The sequence below is a fragment of the Anticarsia gemmatalis genome, chromosome 12, assembly GCF_050436995.1.
Source record: "Anticarsia gemmatalis isolate Benzon Research Colony breed Stoneville strain chromosome 12, ilAntGemm2 primary, whole genome shotgun sequence".
In the NCBI taxonomy this organism is placed as follows: Eukaryota; Metazoa; Arthropoda; class Insecta; order Lepidoptera; family Erebidae; genus Anticarsia; species Anticarsia gemmatalis.
The window spans coordinates 7,385,790-7,408,130 of NC_134756.1; the positions used below are offsets into that span (position 1 = coordinate 7,385,790).

Consider the following 22,341-nt stretch of genomic DNA (forward strand, 5'->3'; position numbering starts at 1 on the left):
AAGCCAAGTTTTAATCTTGCTCCCCGAACATTCAGATTACGTCGACCCGGTAACAAAACCTAGAATTACGAGCAATATCAAATACTATGCGCAATAAAACTACGTGTATAAACAAAGGCAACTTTGTTATCAGAGCGACTTGATTATACACCCAATACCTTCATTTCTGCTAACATTGTATGTACAATGAGTTTTTCCCAGAGCTTTCATCAAGTATATAGCTGCCATACCTCAATGTACGATAGTAATCAGAAAAATACCACCGCGTTTGTTATTAGCCTCCCCCGGCGTAACAATTAGAAAATTAAATACCTAACAAGGTGGGTAGTTTTTACGAAAATTGTGCCGCTGATAAGGATTTTAACAGACTTGTTGGCGCTTCGCAGAACTATTGCTTTGCGTGCGATTTATAGGCCAAGAGAAATACAGTCTTAACTTCTGCCGTAGTCCATTAATCAACTTGGTTTTTTAAGCATTTATTTTGCCATGCTTAATTTAATAGCCAAATACTTCTAAAAGTAAAATAAATGGTTTTGGAAAAAATGCATGATATTGTACTTTAAAAGAAGCCCGTTACCAAAATTTCTATTTTTATATGGCGATAAAAATATCCATCTCGCATTACGTACAAAGGCCGAAGTGTCTATACAGAATATCATTATTCAAACGTACACGACACCTGCTTTATTGGATTTGTAAGAAGCAAACATTTCGCGCACAATTTCCAGTGTTAGACAAAATATCGTATTACTAATGCTTGCGGTTTGAAGTAAACAAGTCGTGACTGGTAGGTATTCTTCTACGTATTCTGTTAGGGTTTTCTCAAATAGGTTGGCTTCAAATGTAATCTGGTGCGCGTGATTTAACGGATCAACTGCCGTCTGACCTTCGTGACCCGCCTAGTGTTTACTCTTACCTAACATTTGAGTGGGCGACAGTTTTTTTCGATCGTTCGTATAGTTGGAATTGATTGATGGTTGTTTAAATTGATGACAAAAAATAATAAAAGTAATCACTAGTATAGCTCTAAGCGTATTATGGTGTTTTAAATTAGAGATAATGCATTCTATTAGGTTGTCATGTAAATTAAGTGTATGGTGAAATTAACTCTAAGTACAATTGTGAAAATTTAAACGTGTTGTATTAACGTGCATATAAAAATTTTAAAAAGTAGATTTCTTTTCCACGTAATGTTAAAAAATAACGAGGCTTCGTGAATAAAATAAATAAGTCAACGGAAACGATACGTATGCGTGTTTAAATCAAGTAGAAAATTGTTCAAAGCTTAATTCCTTCCTTAAATTTGAATAAAAACAACAAAAACCTGGTCCAAAGTTAAATTATCCCTATTTGTTAGTGACACAATAATATATTTTGTCCCTAAAATATTACAGCTTTGTACCTCACAAGAGCAAAAGTAATTAGGGTCGAAACATAAAAACTTTTGTTTAGAACGCAATCAGATCGGTTTAATATTGAACCCGTTTATTATTTTAGTTTACGAATACTCTGAATAAATTGAATTCCTTACACAAAGTGGCGATCCATGAAATTCTTGGGCGCCAATTAAGATTTTGGCTTAGCCAGTTTGTTACCGACCTTATTTATTAGTATTTGATTTGGAGAATGTTAATTGTTCTCATTATGAAATTACAGATTGTTTTACAGAGGCCATAGTGATAAATTTTTAGTACTTACATTTGCCGCGGTTTTGCCCTTGTGAAGTTTAAAAGTTAGCCCACAATCACAGCTGGTAACCCTGAAATTTAAATTCAAATATTTGTTGAAGATTATAATTGTTTTAATGTTTCACCGAAATATTACATTTAAAAGCTTTTACCGAATAGCCAGGTCAATGAACTCCGACATAAAGGATTTTATTTATCAAGTCAAATTATTTTGTGCTTTTAGACATTTCAGAGAAGCAAGTTAACGAACATACGTTAACCAGTAAAATCCTAAAGAAAATAGCATAAATCCGGTTCAAAACAAACTAATAATTCATCACAAACACTTTGTCTAGCTCTTAGCCTATAAATATTGTATAGGTCGTGTTGGTACCGCGGAGGAAGTTTATCGTAGCCGCAGTGGAATTAAGCAATTACATGCAAGTTTTCAAACTTTACAGGAAAATGAGGAAAACAGAAAACGACAAACATCGTTTTATTTCCTTACATTTGCAATTCAATGGTCTACCAAGTCTAGCTAGTTGAAATGACTTCGCGACGTCAGATTAAGGATAATTATTAGAGCTATTTTTGGATTACTTGTTTTTGTATACTTTTAGTTACTGTTTACCGTCTGCTATTATTTGGTGAAATGAATATGAATTAAAAGTTTATTGTGTAAGGATAATAAATATTGTCGAGGATTGAAGACTGTTTGGGAACTTATTCTAAAATTGTTTCGTCTCCATATATGCAATTAACCTAAAATCGCAGAAGGTGAAGACGCAAGCAAGCTTGCGGGTTTTCAATCAAGAATATTGTCTTGCAGTCTTCTGTCGAAGCCCTATGAACCTACCGGGCTACAAGCAAACATGAATATTAATTAACTGACCGCTACTTCTACTTTACTTAGTTTATCTGCCCAGGTCTTTCATTTATCAGGTTCTTACCAAGTAATCTAGCAACAAAGTTAACCCACAACAAAACTCAATTAACAAAAGCCATCATCGTTATTTCCACCGAAAACCTCGAAATACTTCCCCAAACTAACGCCAAGGTAAAACTATTAGCAAACAGGAATTTCAACTAGCGGAACTACACGCCTACGTATCCTAATTTGCATTGAAAAATATTAAAAACAGGACATCGTCGCTCTAAAATTTCATTATTTATATTTTCCGTCGGTCCGAGCGTTGCTTTTATGTAAATATGATTGTGCATGACGCACCGCACAACTTTGGTGAAATGAGTTTGTAACGAGGGCCCGCGGACGCGTGCCGCATGCGGAATACGTGGCCGCCAACTATACAATAGTTCTGGTTTATACTCGTGTACGATAAGTTTTGTACTGTTTTTGTCTGCTGTGACGTTTAAATTTCGTTACCGTAATTGTTTGTCGGATGAAAAAGCGCAATATAGCAAAGTAGCCCGTTCCTACAATTTTATAAACGCTGGTGATATTTAATTGGTATACACGAGTTCTGTTACGTAAAAACAATAAAATTTAAAATTATAATTTTGATGTTCTGGAATTATTTATTTAGCTTTCATTATAGCAATGTCTCTTCTTATATGAGAATATTTGTTTTATAGTAACATACACAAAAAGCATGTGCACACAAAGTTTATGAGTAATGGTATACGAGTACGATTTACTAGTTTATTTTGTTTAGTTGCTAATATAGTCGCTTACTACATTGAATTTATATTTTATGTATGGAACAAAACTTACTCATGGAAGCATAAACATTGTCAAACGAAGTGATGGACACAGATAGCCACTTTAATTTGAAAGATAGCGTGGGTAGTTCCCATAATAATATACTGTCAAAATCGAATCCACGCAAACTTTGAATTGGGGTAAACCCAATACGTTACCATCGCGCCTATAAGAGATGCTCACCTAGACTTATGTTTTAAGACACAAAGCGTGAATAAGTAATTAAGTAAGAGACTTTACACGTCATCGTCGGAATTAATAACGTTCATTCAATAGATCGACCGTTTCACAAGAATTGAAAGTCAAGTTAATATCTCCTATTATTCCGAAGTCGTAACCGAAGCATAGCCGACGCCAAAGGGAATGCCGCAGCCTTCGAATTGAAACTGGAATTGCTAACAGAAAGTGCTTGGAGAAACAATGGGCGGGATCTAATTGCGGGGTCCCGAGCGGGCGGGAACGCAAACGGAACTGAACGCACCGCAATCCACGTAGCTGTAGCACGCCGTAGCACCGTAGCACTAACAGATGCCAAAACGTACAGAATGCGATTGCTACGCAGATTCGCTATGAGTTCTTATATACGTATGTAGGTTTATGTCAACAAACAGTGTCTGTTGTAGTTGCAAGTCAGCATAGATTAAATTTATTGGTCTACAGTCTCTACGTCTATGAATTATAAAGTTTCTTAGTTTTTAAAGCAATAAAAAGATTTATTTGATTCTCTATTACTTTTCGAAACAACTAAAACACAGCTTTACTTAAGAGAGTAATGGAAACGTGCAAACAATTAGTATTGTAATCTAAACAGTTTCCAGTTAAATAGGATCCATCTGTATTTCATTGATCACTCAAATCATTTGTTTACGTCCATCCCGGGATTCTATAAACAATTACATAAACAGTCAGTTACAATTCTATAAACAGACAACGTCCGTCGCTCTGAGTTAGACAAACATCAAATGAACAAATCAAATTTTAGAATTTGTCGTTATTTGTCGATCAAATAGCAGAAAAAAAACATAATATTTTTCGGACGTTTGTAATTTGTTTAAAAAAATGAATATTTCGGAGGCTTCGTACTCCATATGCCTGAGTTTGCGTTCCACTCATTCAATTATGCAAAGCTACCATTTGTTAACAGATTTTAGGGTAATTCGGTAAATGTCGACTCGGTTTTATGGTAATCAGCTTAGTGTCCGTTATTTATGAGTTACATGCTTACAAACATTTCACGGTATAATGTGGCTATTCACCGATAACGTTATTTCGCAATTAATTGCAGAAACACTCAGTAGCATATGATTTAAAGCCGTATTAATATTCGCCGGGATTGTTTTTGTTTAACGGTTATTTTGTGTTAATGTAATGCAAATACCGATAAGCGTTGAAAACATTACCTCTGTGTGACCATGTTTTTGCCTTGATAAATTCCCCAGAACTCATTATTGGCGCTAAATTAAAGCCTCAACTATTCGGTTAATATAATTGTGGTTTTTGCTGCTGTCTACCATTGTATCATGGAATCATTTATGTTTGATTTAGTAAATAAACTAACCATAAAACAACTAATAATAAGCTATAAAATATATTTAAGTTGAAAAGTCGATTCACGATTTCAGAAATAAGTATAAGATACTTTTTCGATGTTCGTATCAGTTTTATCAAGTAAAAAATATCATACATTATTATAAAACAAACGTACCGTTGTCGTCATATTTATGAGTGCAATTCAATACAAAATGCAAATTGCAACAAACTTATCGCGGTGTTGAATATCACTTCACAAATTGAATGTCAGGTATCGGATTACTTTGATATTGATTGTGGTGACCGTAAGCACTTGTATTGTGTGCATTGTGGTTTCATTGCAGTCACGACAGGGGGCGCCACCGTCGGCTCGTCGCGACAAAAACTGAGCAATTTTCTGATAGTCATCTGACACGAAAACGACATGCCGTTTATATTATCATTTGTCAAACAACTGTACCTTGGTGCTCGGGACGATTTATCAATCGGCAGTTACAAAAGTCCCGAATATTTTCGCATACTAATAAGACAATAAAATTATGGTTTTACGAGTTCCTTTATTCTTTTGTAACTTTTAGACGATTAGGTTTATTATTTTGATTGACGGTTATTATAGCGATCAGAGTAAAAAAATGCGTCATTCCTTTTTACATAATTTTATTATGCTTGAGTTTGGAAAAGTAAACAATAAAGTAGTTTATTCGAATACCTCATACATATTATTACTTAAAATGCCAATGTTATTTCGTTGTTTTTAAAATTAAAGCCTTGCCTGTTCAAAATTGTTTAATCGATCAGAACCAAATTGACATACTTTTAAGTAAAGCATTAAAATAATCTCTACCAACTGGTTAAACCTTGACATGTTCATAGTTCAATTTCAAACCAAGAAAACTAGTTCCCAATAATTTTCTATAATTGTCTTCAAATCTAACCCAAGCAATTATTTGTTTCAGATGTTAAATGAACGAGTAATCGTCACTGGTACGTAATTAAACAATTATAACTAATTATTGAATTGTTGTAACAACTGTTTTCCGAATTGTGGCTTACGGTGTAATTAATACCGTACGAGTTATTAGTTCCTGATGCTTTATGAATGCGGTGGACGTAGTCATTTCAAATGGATATATGGGAAAAGGCGTGTTGGTTATATCTAGTTATGATAAAACTAGTTGTGTTTAGGTATAATTTTTCCCAATATAGGAACTATTTACCATTTTGGGAAAGTGGTTCAATTATAGAACTTTTTTTTGAAGTTGAAGTTTTTAAATAGTAGCCCTATAAAAGATTTTTGGAATTTTTGAAATGCTAAATTTGCAAACCAGTAAGTATCCTGGGACACTCACTACAAACGTTCCTTCTTCATTTATTTGTCTCACTACAAGAACCAGAATATCAAGTACAACTTTAAAATTTACTGAATCACTAAACTATGAATGTTATTAAGCGTTCATAATTTTATTACGGTTGCAGATTAAATGCGAGAGGGAAGTTCGAAGGGGATTATCCCCACGCATGTAAGATTCGACTACAAAGGGTTATTAGTTCTGAGCTTTCGGCCGAACGAGTAAACTTGATACTTCGGATTGTTCTAAGCTTAACGCTATTGTAAGTACTTAAAATGGGGTTCATTGCTTCGGTTGTAGATTTTTATTTTTAATAGTAAATGAAATTCGAAACTATAAGTACTTTTTAATCTTGTGTGTGGTGCCTTTTGTCGTTGGTTTGCCTTGATTTTGATTGTTTACTTTTATCATACGCTAGAAAAACTTACCTAAATTCTTAAAAAGACCAGCAGAACGATGTGTCTTAATATAGCTGTAAAAAACAAACATCCATTCATTCAACTCGACACCCAATTCAACCTAAATCTTGTTAAACCAAGGCCACTTCTGGCATCTTACCCTCTCAGCCAAAAAATCCAAACAAACTCATAACACTCCTTTCAAACAAGACAGTGTTAAAAAGAAGTATAAGTAATAATGTTCATAAAAGCTCCACCTCAAGATCTGCAAACAGATAATTTTGGCACTTTACGATACACAAGAAACTCTTCACTAGGTTTCCTCGAGGCATTCCCGTCACAAGAGTAGAGTATACATTTCGCTATAACATTTACTTCTCGTAAAAAAGCTGTTTGCCTTCGCCTAATAACAGTTATTCGGCTTATACAGGCGTCTTTGTATGTATTTTGCTCGCGCGGAACAGAATATTTAAGTTTTATAACAGAATTAACATACAAGATGATAAGAGAGAAATTTTAATGGTCGGAATTTCTTTTTCGTTAGAAATTTTGCCAAACAATGTAAGGAAATACGTACAAAATTTACGCTAATATTAGACTATATTTTCTGGTTGAATTCTTTTGTCTTAGCTTCCTCATATTATTATGAAATTATTGATAAATCATTCACAAAGTATAATATTATTTTAATGGTGGATATTAAAATGATTTTAAACCTATTCATGATGCTACTCCAATAGATACAAGTATAAATCAATCAAACTTTTTTCATTAACACGTACAGGCAATCGTAATATCGCATCAAACATCGTATTAATAAATCCGATTAAATTAAATCCGCTCTGCAATAAGAGCCACTTGTTCCAACAGCGATATTGTTATTAAAACATGCAAACTACGTCTCCCTTGTGCAACACCACATGTCGTCGACTGACCAGACATCGTACCATTACAAAGTCAAATCGATGTTCTAAACTGCATGAAAGCCTGCCATCTAATTTCATAATCAATATAAGTCAAGTGTACCCTCTGTCCCACACTGCATTTAGTATTTTATTTATTCAAAAACGTATTAATTCTAATACAAGTTGGCCATGCTAACATTAGAATCGCCTTTGAGACTCGAGAATATAGCTAGATATTCTTGAGTATTCAAAAGCTATTAATTTTCTACGGTTTGATCTTCGCTCACTAGAGCACCTAGCAATTGTTATTCATTTGTCATTCTAGTGTCCTGTATTTAACTTAGGTGCAAACGTAGTCAGTATATTTAAGTAATTAGGCATTGAATCCTCCACTTCAAACCAAACTGTAATTACAATGAAATTACAGCTTATACTAATTTTCTATCAATTCCTTTTGAGGGGCCTTTGTGACCGTAGCAGTTATTAAGACACAAAGGAAAGCTGCGGGGGTTCAAGCCTTTCGCACGGGACCGTACTCGTACGTGCGATTCGATGGTGCGGAAAAGGCTTTATCGATTTTAAACTACCCTTATGTTGCAGTTTGTTAAACTCATATTGTTATTGGCTTTTTAAAGAGAACGCTTCGTTTCTCCGCTTTATATACGTTCAGTTTTATTTCTACGTACTCGGGTAGTCTTTTGGTGATTGTATTTCGTCCTTTGGATCTGAAATGTCTTGGGTTATACTTATTGCTCTTGCGGATCATTGCTCTTTTGTTTTTTTTTCTTAGAAGAGATGGCTTGTCGTGTCACAGACCTTAAGTATACATTTTTCTTGGTAATACAATAGCGTTTTACGAGTTTGGTGTACATCGCTAGATATACGTAAAAATATTAAATTGAAAGAACATTTGTTTTTTATCCGTCTCTCAAAACGTTTTTAGCAATCGCGTTAAGACGCTAGACTCAACATAGATAGCTCAACAACATTTTCATCCGAATTTAGAAGTGTTTTATGAATAAAGAATTATATTTTATAAACTCTTCAAATATTTGTTTACGACTCAAATATTACGTTAAATGTTGAGCAAAAAAATATAAAGACCGTCTTTATCTAAAAGATAACTGAACAACTCGAACTTAAACACGAATTGACAAACATAAAACAGTAAGTAAAGTCATCCAATGGAAAAATAACTCCTATGAAAAGTCTATGAAAGTTGTTTAAGCAAACGAGCTCTCTACTGAGTGGCGTCAATGTTTTTTTTATTTTGAAATATTTTTTCGTAGTTTTGAGCAAAGAGCTGCGAAGGCACGTTAAGAGGCATTGAGGGCTTTGGCTTAACTAGGAGTTAAATAACTTTGCAGTAGAGTAGGAGTGCCACGGCGAATATTTTCTGCTAAACATCGATTCAGGTTTTGTTTTTGTACTTAAAGTAGTTCTAATGAAGTCTTTGGAGTTTTGAATTAGAATTAAAAACGCAGACATAAACGTTAATATGATTTGTTTTGTTTTGAGAGGCATATTTCGAAATAACATTCTTTTAAGATTTATTGCAACGGTATCTATATGTTAATTAATTTAAATTGTATTAATATGCAGTAAAATATATTTAATATAATTATCATTGTAATAATATTTTTAAATGTATCGGAAAGAAGTTTACGTAGACATTGTATTTTTTTTTGTTGTTTTTACTATTTTAACATTATTATTAATGTTAATAGTATTCAATAAAAGTTTTAATGTATATCATATTGGTACAATTTGGTAAATTCACGTAGTAATGAGGCGCTAACATTAAATAGTTTTCGACCGTTAAAACTGCATAGCTAAATCCAGTTTCGTAATTTCTAGTTGAAAGTTTAAACTTGTACTGTCTAGTCGTAGAGTTCATTCAACTATCATTTGTAGTGAAATTAAAATAATTATATTAATTGTAAAGACCGTAGTTGAACCGTTGTAGATTTTGTTAACTTATTTTCTCTGAGGCTTTGTTTCTCTGAGAATTTAAGTTTTACTAGGAATAAAAAGTAAAACTAAAAATTTAGAATCCAAAAATAATATTACGGTGTAGATGACTTAAATTTATATTTGACAGCTAAGTAATTCCAGAATTATAGGCCAGGTTAAAAGTATGAACGGTTTTCTTATTTCATCGTAACGATTTATCACAAATAGATTTTTTTACAACAAAGTAATTTTATTGTTTAAAGGCGGTAAATTACAGAACCGTAGATGAAATGTTGTAATATTAATACAAAAATACAAGCGTGAAGTTAATAAAACAAAATCCCGAAATATAATACTATGGTAATGAATATAATCAATATACATACATTAGAGCACTTATCTCGCACGCATTGTGTCACAAATCGCAGGCAATCACAACACGAAAATCCACAATGGCAGGGCATAAGCCATCGCAACGAGCTTCATATTTAATTACGCCCACATAACTGACGTGATTGCATTTCCTGCAACTGACGTAGCAGTTTATTATTTTACCAATTTGAAACTATATTAAATTCTTGGTGAAACCGGGGTGTGTCTTGTTAGAAGTGTTAATAACTGTTCGGTGCCGGATTTTTGATTTGTCGGTTTTGATGAATGTAATATAAAAATAAACGAAGAGTGATGGTTGCGTAATCGATGAATTGCCAAAGTGAATTAATGTTTTTGTGTAAATTAAATAAAATGAAATATCAGTCTATGATTAATCTCAAAACACATTCAATTGCCTAGTTAAGGATTCAGAGGAACAGCAATCTCACATTTGTGAAAAAAATAACAAAAAGAAAAAACAATCTTTTATATTTACAACGTAGATACAAGCCACCCCTTCAATTCTTAAACTTCTCAACAAATATTTTTCAGCGACTCACTAAATTTAATATAATTTGCAGACCTAAATAATGTAACAACGATGCTCTAGATTAATAATAATTTAAAAGTATAACAATGTTCATCATCAAACGTATATATCACGTAGACATGGCATAATTGTCTGGAGCTACAATATTACTTAATATAACAATATTAAATAAGCTCACGCGATAATATCGTCACGATTGCCATCATTAGTCTCTCCGCGTCCATTAAATACATATTTCATAAGGCGTACATATTCTTCAGAAACATATCTAATGAAAATTCCACATGAATTACGCACGTTGGTACTGTCTCTCACTTATTAAACCCTTTACCACGTACGAGTTTTATCTTTATTCGCTCGCTGAGCTTTTATACTTTATGAGTTAGTTATCTTCAATAATGGCGCCAGTGTCGACTGGAACAGACGTACAAGTTTCTTCGACTCGACGCACAGTTCAACTGCGAAATTATTACGAAATTCGTTGGAGAACTCTTATCCTGTTCTCCAGGTGCATCGATCGAGCTCGAGCCCTCCCGCGGAACTTTACCGATGACCGGATTCAAATATTTTCACTAAGTGCAGAATCCCCTTGAAACGGTCTTTGATGCAAAGGCATCTTTGTGCGCAACTCCTCTGCAGATTTTTCGGTAAATAGTCTTATGATCCACCGCTAAGCCACGCTTCATCTTTTCCTTTCGAAATGCATGAGTGATCTATAAATAAAATATTAAATAAGGAGCAATACATTTATAAATAAAGTTTAAGCGTTTGTATGCAATAGTGCATGAAATAGAATGAGTTTGTAAATGTAGCAAGTCACTAATTGCAAATTTTTCCTTAATTCGATTCGAGTTCATTCCCGACTAAAAAGTTTTTATCGTTTTTTGTAGTATCTTTTTTTTATCAAAACATAAAGTCATTATGGTGCAATAAATTAACTTTCTTATTTTGAGCAGTACTATTTATTTATATTCTTAATATTTTACTACTGCTAATTCTGTCACTACAATAATGCGCGAAACGTATGACCGCTAAGCAATGGCCTTAGACTAGATACTGCCAAACATTGTTTATCCACTTAACCTGAAGCTATCGGACGGGCCACCTAGCCATGAGTCCCGAAAATCACACCATATGATTACCTCAATCATTTATTCACCCAAACACACTCATAATCACAAAGAATAACTGTGAAGTAAAACTAAAAACAAAATTTGTACGCTGTAATTTGGGAAACTCGGCAGTGAACACGCTATTAAGTATTTGAAATAATTACAGGGAACAATTATCAAAGTGGCACCCGTTTGTGAGGACGTCAGCTGTTGGCTTTGCCAAGTGGAATGTCATTTCTTTTATTTAAACGACGCTTAGATGGCGCGAACACGGTTGTTGTCTCACTTCTATCTGCGAACTTTCAACGTTTCGACGTTTATAGACCATCTGCCGCAGCCATAACAGTATTCAATTGTCGCTATACTGCCCCTTTATCTTTATTCCCTACTTATGATCAATGTGAAATGTTTCGATTCAAAGACGTGTTTAAGATTATCGTCGGAAAGTTGGAAAGTTTCTTCGCGATTTTGAAGTTGTTTAGTTCTACTTTTCACCGAAATGTAATTTATAAAAGGGAATTGATTTTATAATAACAATTATATGGACGATAATATTAAAGCTATCACATACTTAGTATTAGTTATGGTTTAAAATTTCTCTAAACTTATGTTTTGTTCTAAAATATGTTAATGATTCTGTAAAAGCTTTGAAAATGTTCGAATATATTTGCAACATTAACCTCAGTGTTAACGGAATAGATACTCCACTAAGTTGAAATTTGACGAGACGCCCGTATTAATTAATACCGTCCATTAGCATCGCTTGCTCCGTCTCTAAGAGCTCTATCGCTCTAAATGCAATTAGTTTACTCCGAGGCACCGACACCGCGCGACACCGCCCGCTCTCAACCTAAATATAATTCGCGCCCTAATAAGATTATACCGCGGAGTGTTCATAAGAAAATATTGTAGTTCCTAATGAAATACGCGATGAACTTTTAGCTCCAAGCTCCGACGCGAAATCCCGGCTAACATTGTAGGTGGCTCTCTTAATATATCCAATTCTGTCTGCAGGATTAAAAGATAGAAATGTTAATATAAATAAAGAGTTCTTTTTTTCGTTTTCTTTCTTTGGCTTTCGTAATTATACAAAGAAAAATTAGACCGTCGTAATTGAGATGATTATCAAAACAAAATTGGCTTGATTGTAAAATGTAAATGTTGTATTTGGGAATAGAACAAATTGTATTCTTAGACAATTAGCTTTTAGAAATATTATTCGTGTTTTTGTAATCCTCCTTTGCAAAAATATATCTACGTTTTAACGTTACTGCGAACCGTTTAAAGACGAAAAAGATTAATTTAAATTTAAAAGAGTTTTCAAAAGTTAAGCAATCCCATTTTCATTTTTACATTTGAGTCTATTCTTTGAAGATTGCGAGAGTCCAAACATTGCATGTCTTGGCGCAAACGATTTCATAAAATTTACGATGTCTATGTGAAAGTTGGAGCGAAAGCAAATGGCATTAGGCTCCTCGGCTCAATGGTTCGGGACGAGAGTCGGCAGCAAGCGCGGCGAGTGTCTCGACACCCGAGGCCCTGTGTCGACTCTAACACAAATTATTAGCGCAACTTTAACCCCCACCCCCTCCTTTCTTTCGTCCGGCTCGCTCGACGAGCCCTCAATAGATTCATTAAGACTCTAACGAGATCTTCCAGGGTGAATCACGAATGCTTTGTTTCGTTAAATGCGATTTATTTTGTTTGTTAATATTTTGTAGGTACGAAGTTTCAGTTGTAGAGAGCCCTAAGAATTAGGCGCTTATAACTTCATCGCCGGGAGTAGCGGGGCTATTGGCAGTGCAAATCTTGTAGAGTATTAATTTTGCTTCCCTTCTTTTAGTTCGTTGTTTGGTGGAGAATAAACGCACAAAGACGTAATTTTAAGGTTAGCCGAAATTCCCAAAAAAAACTTACACTAAATAGTAATTAGCATTTCGGCAAAACAAGTGGTAACGTCAACAAATGTAATTTTTAAGTGTGAAACATGGACTTAAATTCTTAATCTAAATAAGTCTACATTAGTCTACAACGTCAAAAAAAGTTGGCTAGACAATAATCTGATTTCATAAAAAAATGAAGTTATCAAGCAAATATCGCACATAGTAGGTATCCAATTTTATGATATTCACTGTGCTAGAATTTCAATGTACAATATCATAATCGTACACTTTCATTATTTTTAATCTTAATGTCAACATAATTATTATCAACCTCGTTTTTTCTTGAAATACCGCTGCTAACACCGTATATATTTTTGTCATTAACCTACGCACATCCACGTACAGTAATCAGCATCCTACCTATAGAACGTCAAATCAACGATTCGCTATCGCATTACGCAAGTACATAAGTGCGTAAGTACGTATATTTAATATGCGAAAGCGGTTAAAGCCGCCTAATTATCAAAGCTGTCGGTAAAGTAAGTTATGGAGGGTGAATTTTTAATCGGTCTCTCATTTCAACTGCACGTTGCTTCTATCAAAACGTATTTGCATGCAAATATTATATTGATTCAACTGCTAATTGAGGAGTGTATACGTGATGTATATTACTGTATATGCTTCCTCGCTGAGATTATAATTAGAATGCATAAATGAAAATGTTTGTGGTAATTATTGGGCCTAGGTTAGGTGAAAATACATTAGCGAGCGAATGTATTTGATGGGTACGAAAGATAATTAATAATATTGTGGTTTGAGAATGAACTACTTCAATACTATCGATATTTCCACATTTAATTAAAAACTTTGTGTATTTCAAGTAAAAATACTTGCGATCGAGTTTCACCCGATAGCTGCAGGTGTGGAACACATTTTTTTTTTCATTATATTTAGTAGGTACAATTTTTATTCGTACCAACCTCTTAGGCACAGCCCTCACACCGGACTTTCCATTTCCTCAAAACTTAAAGTCCTAATATTTTATGCCAAGATTGTAATGTTCTATATCTGATTGAGTATTCCTCCAATCCAAGCACCGTCTCATCTGTTACAAGTTCAACAATATACGAGTAAACCTTTGAAATATTCAATTCGAAATTTTTCAGACCCCTTTTACGCTTTGATTAATATGATTTCTGTATTGTAAAGGTGTTATTAGGGAAGGCAACAAGAGTACATTAGAGACATCATTGTCACCCTTCGACCCAAGGGTCTTCATTCACCCTTCACTTAAGATGTCCGCTGATTTAATGGAGATTTTTAATTGATAAAAAGAAAATTTAAGTGGCTATAATAGACTTTGGTTTTACGAAAGATTGTCCCATCAAGGAATGCTCTACGCTTTCGTCTTAGACGCAGTCCTCACGAGGTGTATCGCTGTGATTGCTTTATTTTTATATACTAAAAAAGTCTATTTCTTCACCGTTTTATTGTTTTTGTGGTCTCTGATAAGTTGTTTGTTTCTCGAAAATACCTACATTATGATAATTTAAACAATTAATTTTCTAGTTTTAATTTAAGATTCGCGGTGAATGTCAAATGAAAAATAATGAGAAATAAACTTTGTTTTGATCTCTGCAGTTTCCTATAAAATGGTTTATAAATAATTTGGTAATAGAACAGACTTGCTTTGACCTTACTCGCACCTTATCATCAAGTTAATTATAAAATAGAATATTAAATTTAAAATCGTTTTTAAGTACGACACAATCATCAAACGGTCAAGCATAATCACACATACTTGGGGTATGTCCATTGCAGACCGGTGTTCTCTTTAGCTTGCCCCAAAGAAAAGTACCGGGTGGTAACAGTTTACAGTTACCACACGCTGAGAGGGCTTTTGTAGGCTCATTGTTTGTGTTAAATATTATTTGTACAAGGTAATATTGGCTCAATTATTATAGTCCGGTGTTCCGGATAAAAGGTCAGATATTGATGTTTAAAGTCAGATAATAATATGTCTGACTTTAACATTAAGTAACATGCATGTAGCATGCATGTAGCATACAGTAGCAGCAGACAGTACTTTTCTGAATAGATTTAAGATCATAAATCACCTTTTTCGTAAATAATAAAATAAATATTTAACAGCCATATCCACTAGAAGTAATAATTTATTAAGTCCTGTGTCATAAAACTTTAACACAACAAAATGAACTTTTCTGTCCCGTACAACACATCCAGATGTTTATATTGTACATTAGATTTGATTTCGAGGGAGTATTCCCAAAAGGCTGCATTGTTTTTATAATTTTATTTCAACAAAGCACTGTGGATACTTTATAGTGTCAACGTTAATTAGTGCAGTGCAGAAACTTGGTCCCGAACACAGACAGTCCACCCTTCGTTCCCGTGGGTGTCATAAGAGGTGGCTTCGGGAACGGATCGGTAAGGTAACTGCATCCATTTGCTTACAAATGGCACATCTCCAATGTAACCCTATTCTATCTTTTGTATTGTTGCGTTGATATTTGGAGATTTTTGAGATACATGTTTAGGTTGGTAAAATGTTATTGCAACTTTCTATTAATGACGACTGTGTCAATTTTTTTGACTTATTTCTAAATATAAACTAGTGCCACTATGATGTCAGTGCTTTGATCAAACTATTCGCAACATGGGTCGGCGTGGGCATGTTTCTTGAGTTTGACTAAGCTACACAATAATATATCATCACTTAAACTGTTACTTTAATCGAATTAAAATACAGTACAATTATTTTATGCAAAACACTTTCATGCAGAAAAGTTCAGCGAAGAGTTTGATCCCACGATGCTCATCTTCGTTAATCGGGAAAAACGTCGCGTTCCTCAAATTTGTTATGCAAATGTCGATATTAAACACGTTCATTGTCGCACTAAACGCAAATCGATCGGAAGCGTTGACTCGACGTCTCTCAAATCACGAATTTAGGGGCGAGGTATTTTTCAAGTCGACTGCAACCGCGCGATAAGCGCTGCTCGAAATGTGACCGAATTTCAATCAAATTTATGAGTTATAATAATGATTATAGGTACTTTATCTGTGCGCCGCATAAAATTTGCAATTTCACTGAAAAGGTGAACTCTAGTGTAACAAATTCGTCGGCAATCGTAAGGCGCTGATAACGATTCGGAAAATTAATCTCGACGAAAAAACGAACTGGGGAGACTTGTGAAATGAGAGCGAAACACGGATGGATTGCTCCCCGTTTGTCGCAGTTAATATTTATTAGTTACCTTTTACAGACGATTTGGAGCAACGGTGTATTAGGGAACAGAAATACTTTTGTATTTTCTTTGTGCACCGTTTCAGACTAAATACGTCTTTCGCGTTTACTTACAAGTGTAAGTTATTAAAATTATTGGTAATAACATTTACAATGAGCCCCCAAATTTTATGATAGGCAATTTTATTCGATCACCTGTAAAATGTACAGCTTGAAATATTAGCAAGAGATAAAGTAAACAATGCTTTTTAATAGCCGTATTTCGAAGAAAATAAATCATTATCTTTTAAGTATTCCATCTCAAATTAAGCTATCACAAAAAATTTCAACAACAAGATTGTATGATGATAAAAAAAATGTATTTTCGGGCGCATAATTGCAAAAGCCCTCCGAGTAAGTTACTGAAACTTCATAAACTTTCCTCCAATATTGTAATATAAGAACTTCATAATCGTTTTCTATTAGTTCAAATTTCTAAAGCGAATTGTATTTTTCATAAAAGAAAAATTTCTATTGCGTCGCAATATTTCAAATCATTTCCCGATATAATAAGTTATTATAACACTTAGCAAAAGTCACCGGGTGAAATCTTTGTTCTACGCCGCCCGGGGAGTCGCCGGACCGCTCGCAGCGATTGAAATTTAAAATATTGTACCCTTTGCCATTATGCGAGCTTATTCACCCTTGAAATATCCCTAGGGGGCGCCAGGTACAACGATTGGGGAAAATATTTTACACTTGTTACTAAGGATGTCGCTTTCAAGTCTGCCATTACAAATTTCGCACCGAAAGAATTCCAAACTTAGGCCTCGGCAAACAGAGTTTATATTCGCTCGTGTCGTAGAGCGGTATCGCCGGAATATTTATGAAAAGCACTTAATTAGTGTGTCGAGAATGAAAAATTGTTATTGAAACCGAGTTGATTGAACTGGCGATTCATAACTATGTCATTTTGGATGCGACGCTAATGAAAACGCGATTAATCACAGTGAACCGCGCGTCGGAGAGTAAAATGGTACGCGACGCGTGATTCTGCAAATTGTACTGCACTTTGTTATTATTGCCCTTTCATTTCGTGAGCGTTCGCTTTTTTCTTAATGCGATTTTACAAAAAACTAAATGGAATGGATATTGCGGTGGAAGGGTTGTGTGCTGCGCTTAATTTTAAGTGATCATCCATTTTGTAAACGTTTTAAGGACTACTTTGTGGAAACTTGTTTACATGGTTGTTTCGAAAATTTTCAGTATATATTTTGCACGTAATCAATATTATATTCAACTTTTTCAAGCTTGTGGATGGTTACCGGTCTGAATAAGCGGTTATTCTGTCCTTTTTCAGTTCTAAATATTTTGTATTTACAGCTAGAGTCACGAAATAGAGTTTGTTTGTAACACTTTTGAATCAGCTTTTTGCGTACATAAAATATAATCATAGGCTACCCAGCAAGCTCATTGTTATTATGAGGTTTCTTACAAACGCAACCAACACAGGTTGAATCTCTTCGTTATAGAGTTTACTTTGTATATCTCCGACTCTAAGTTTCATCTCCACTGCTGAATGACGCCCGCTAACGCCGCACACTATAATAAAATCCAACATTAAATTAACCATTCCGCCTACCGAGCCGTTAACAAACCGTTTAAATCTGCACAAAAATAATTAAGCGAATAACTTCACTCATTAGTCGGCATCAAATACTTGGTGGAGGTGGATGCTAAGGGTGCAGTACTTTGCCCGCATTACTGCATATTAGCTCCAGTTCACTGAGCGGAATGCCAACCTTTACTTGATAAAATAAATTTGAACAAAACAAACGCATCCGTTGCGGCAATATGAATCCACCTCTGTGAAGTTGTGCTAAGCGGCATGGAAGTGGAAAAATGGTAGCCGGGCATCGGCTAATATGTGAATACTTGAAATACCGCAGCATGAGGATTTGTCGCCTATGGACAGGTATATAATATGTGCCCTGTTGGGTAGCATATTGTTACGGGAAATAGTTTCAGCGACCTACCGTGTGAGAAAGTTTGATCGAATGAGTGCAAAATATCATAACTTTTAAACTCTCGCGTTGCATGTTTAATGTATAAGACTGAGAGTCTGCCTGGGACCACGGCGAGTGCAACCTGCGCCGAAACGTTAGGCATTTTAAGGTAAAATGCGTGTTCGCGTTAATTCCCGTATTCTATTATACATTGAGTGCAAAATACTAAAGGTAAGAAATTTATCTGCGCGGTGAAAAGTATTAATAGATATGATCGAGGCAGCTTTCTGTAAGTTTAAGTTTCCGTTATCTTTTATATCGGTGCTCTATTTTTTGGTTCGCGTTAATTGGAGTTTACGTGATGATTTTATAAGTTGTCTAAACTACGTAAACAAATTATCTAACCATAAATATTAAAATTCGGGTCTTCTTATATTGCTGGGTATGAATAAAACTTTTATGTCCATAGTGACTTATACTTGCACCAGACTTCACCCCTCTGGCGCGTATGCGTATAAATTATTGTATTAATTACAGCAGGTTTTGTATTCACCGGTAAATAAAAGCATCGGATCAGCTACATACTCGAGGTACAAAGCAACAAGCCGCCGATTCACACAAACACTATTGCCGATTTAAATTCGTAACTGAATTTAATCCGAATTGAAGTGTCAAGCGTAACGAGAGAGTCACTCATACCGGTGTAGGGCGACCATTCGTTAGTCTAACTCTTTTGGTAAAACGAGCCGGGGATAAGCCGGGTGCACTGTTAACATTCTTTTCAATAATGATGGGAGGGGAGATGTGAGTGCTCTGTGTCTTGTTTATTGGATTTTTTGTTGCAATCTACATATGAATAGAACGCCAATCTGTTGGACGTTGGAGGGCATCGAGCCGACTCGCATTGTTAGTTCGTCCTACATCGTAGCTAAAATAATATTTGCACGCACTGTGTACTGGCGTAATGTAATTATCGCATGTGTGCAAATGTTTTTTTTTATACTTTTTGTTTGTCGGTAAATTGTTTGAGTTTGCTTTTGGATAAATTAGCAAATTGGTTTTTAGTTAGACTTATAAAATATTCGTTTAGATTAACTTGATTGCAGTTACCTACCTACCCTATTCTATACCTAAAATTTGTAAAGCAAATAATTTCGTACATGACTTTGATAGCGATAGTTTAAAAATGGGCGACTCCTAGTATTTCATATCTACTTTAAAGTTTTACTGCGGAGCAACAACACGCGTGTTGGTCGCTTTAATAAGTCCCGTGCATGATAAATAGGATCAAGTGCAGGGATGTACGATATCCTTTGTCCCTTTCACTTCACTATGAAGTAATGTTTCGCACTCTTCACACCGAGCTTTGGGGCTACGGATTTAATACGACGTTTGTGGACTAGGAAACTTAATGAAAGTGTGGCAGCTCTAGTTGTGGGCATCATTATCGACGGCTTTGCACTCAGATAAAAAGCTTTTCGAAACGTTATGAAAACGTATGCCGCTTTGGGGTTAAACCAAGCGAAGTGGAACAATTTGAATATAGCCGCTGTGCGTACAAGTTTTATTTTAATCTGCGGTTAGCTTGGATTTTGGCCAGTTCTCTCTTGTTGAGTCTACATTTTGTTCATTTTATTTATTTTCACGTAGTCAGGCGGGCACGGAGTATTTACATTATGTTCTAATGGAATTTAGCCCGTGAATTAGTTTGCAACTTAAATTTAATTACACTTCTGTCTACAACTGTAATAACTTTAAATGCATGAAATCCCATTACTTGTCAAAACTTGGCATCTAGCTTCTAAGCACTTCTAATTGGATTTAATTCATTTTGAGGCTAATGTTATTATTGCAGTATATTTGATTGTTTATTGTTTCAAGTTTACGCACAATCGTCTACTCGTAATGTAGTTATGAAACTAGGAGATGCAACGAAATGTTAATTGATAATTAAATATTTTTATGTAACCAAAATATGTTTAAATTGTGATGTTTTGACATTTAGATTTCATCCATTTTCATCCATTTGAATGTGTATTAAATCTATATACATTCAGCGGTGAATAAAATTTACATTAGAATATGACATTAAAGAAATATAATAATACTTATTGCCAAGACATTGATAGCACCCGCACAAACTACAAAAAAGGATAAAAGAGTACCATTAAAACAATGAAACAAAAATACACATGGCACACTGAGACAAATTGCGAACTTTGTTATTACATACCTCTTACAATTAACGAGTCCTTTTTATTAGTTCTACTTTTTAATAATGCAGCAGCTACTGTATCAAGTTCTACCCTTTCACGCAAATAAATCGCCAGTTCCCCAAATTTCAAGTTGTTAATACGGATGTTTTTTTCCACGACAACAACAACATTATGGCTTGGCAAGCGTGACGCACGTGGCATTCTGCATGATACGACACTGGCTGTACAGTCAAAATAAAAAAGAAATTGAACTTTAGAACATAGAAGGTAAAGTTTAAATTCGATTGGCAATAAAATGTGGCAACTAAGTGCCGAGGCACACGATTTTCCAACTACCCTCCAAGAATTAGTCACGCACACATGCACCTCTTTAATAGGTTCTAGGGACAGGGGTCTGTTGGTATAGAAACCGGCAAGTGTATCGAGGTCTTAATTTGAAATTTGAATTTGAAATCCGTCTTGATGAACTGTTTTGGAGTGTTTTGTCAACATGAGTGATTGAGATTTTCGGTCAGAATGTTTGGAATACCTTCGTTAGGTGTGACCCTAAATGATTTCGGTTGATTATGTTATACCGGATATGGTATGGAAATTGGGCGGGCTAATTAGTTGGGATTATTGAGTAAGATTATAAATGTATTTCGTTATGCAAATACACGTGTGCTTTTAAAGTATAGGTCGATTGTGTATGTTTAGACAGACGTCCTTCTAATTAATTGGTTCCACGAATATAGGTTTTATAAACGAAAGGTCTTTAATTAATTTATTTTTGTGGCAACAGTCTAAACTTAATTACAGTCACTTTGAAAGAAACTTTTAAAGTTACGAAGGATATTATCTGTCTATCACTATTAAAAAAAGATTCTTCGACCATAAAGGAAAATCATCCGCTCCATAAAAAAGTAATTTAACTTTATCCCGTCCTCGTTATTCGAAACTACTCAAATTGAGGGCAATCTAAAACTAACCAGTCTGCGTACAAATTACACCGTGAATTATCCCTACTCCAAATTACATTCGAATTTCCGTAGAATTAAACGAGCGAAGCCCTAACCATTTGAAAAGGTCGCATCCATTCGCAACAACACGTTAAAGTTACACAGACGGAATGGCCAGCCGACGTAGACAAAGTGACGTCATCAATATAAGTGAGTTTAGTTCGGTCGTGTGCCACCAGAGGGCAAGGAACACCACATTAGTAGCAGATTAATATACTCGTATCGCATTCGATGCCATCGTCCCTTATTGGAAGTCCTTCGATACACGCAATGCCTATTTGAGTTGGTTCGCCCCGTTGAATTCAGTATCGTGATTTGGGCAGATTCATTTTTTGGATCAAAGAGTCATATTATTTAATCAAGTAGAAAGAATTCTTGGGGTTCAGTTATTTATAAATAAACTGAGATGTGACGATATTTCCTGTGGGAACCCAG

General features: G+C 34.7%; 1 protein-coding gene across 2 annotated transcripts in view; it reads left to right on the plus strand.

The window, feature by feature from the left end:
• LOC142977030 (semaphorin-2A-like) overlaps nucleotides 1-22,341 on the plus strand; it is a 341,213-nt gene that overhangs the window by 99,965 nt on the left and 218,907 nt on the right. For both annotated transcript variants that reach the window (XM_076120703.1, XM_076120702.1), the window contains one exon: nucleotides 5,874-5,901. The gene's annotated coding sequence lies outside the window, so the exon portion shown is untranslated. The remainder of the gene's footprint in view (nucleotides 1-5,873; nucleotides 5,902-22,341) is intronic.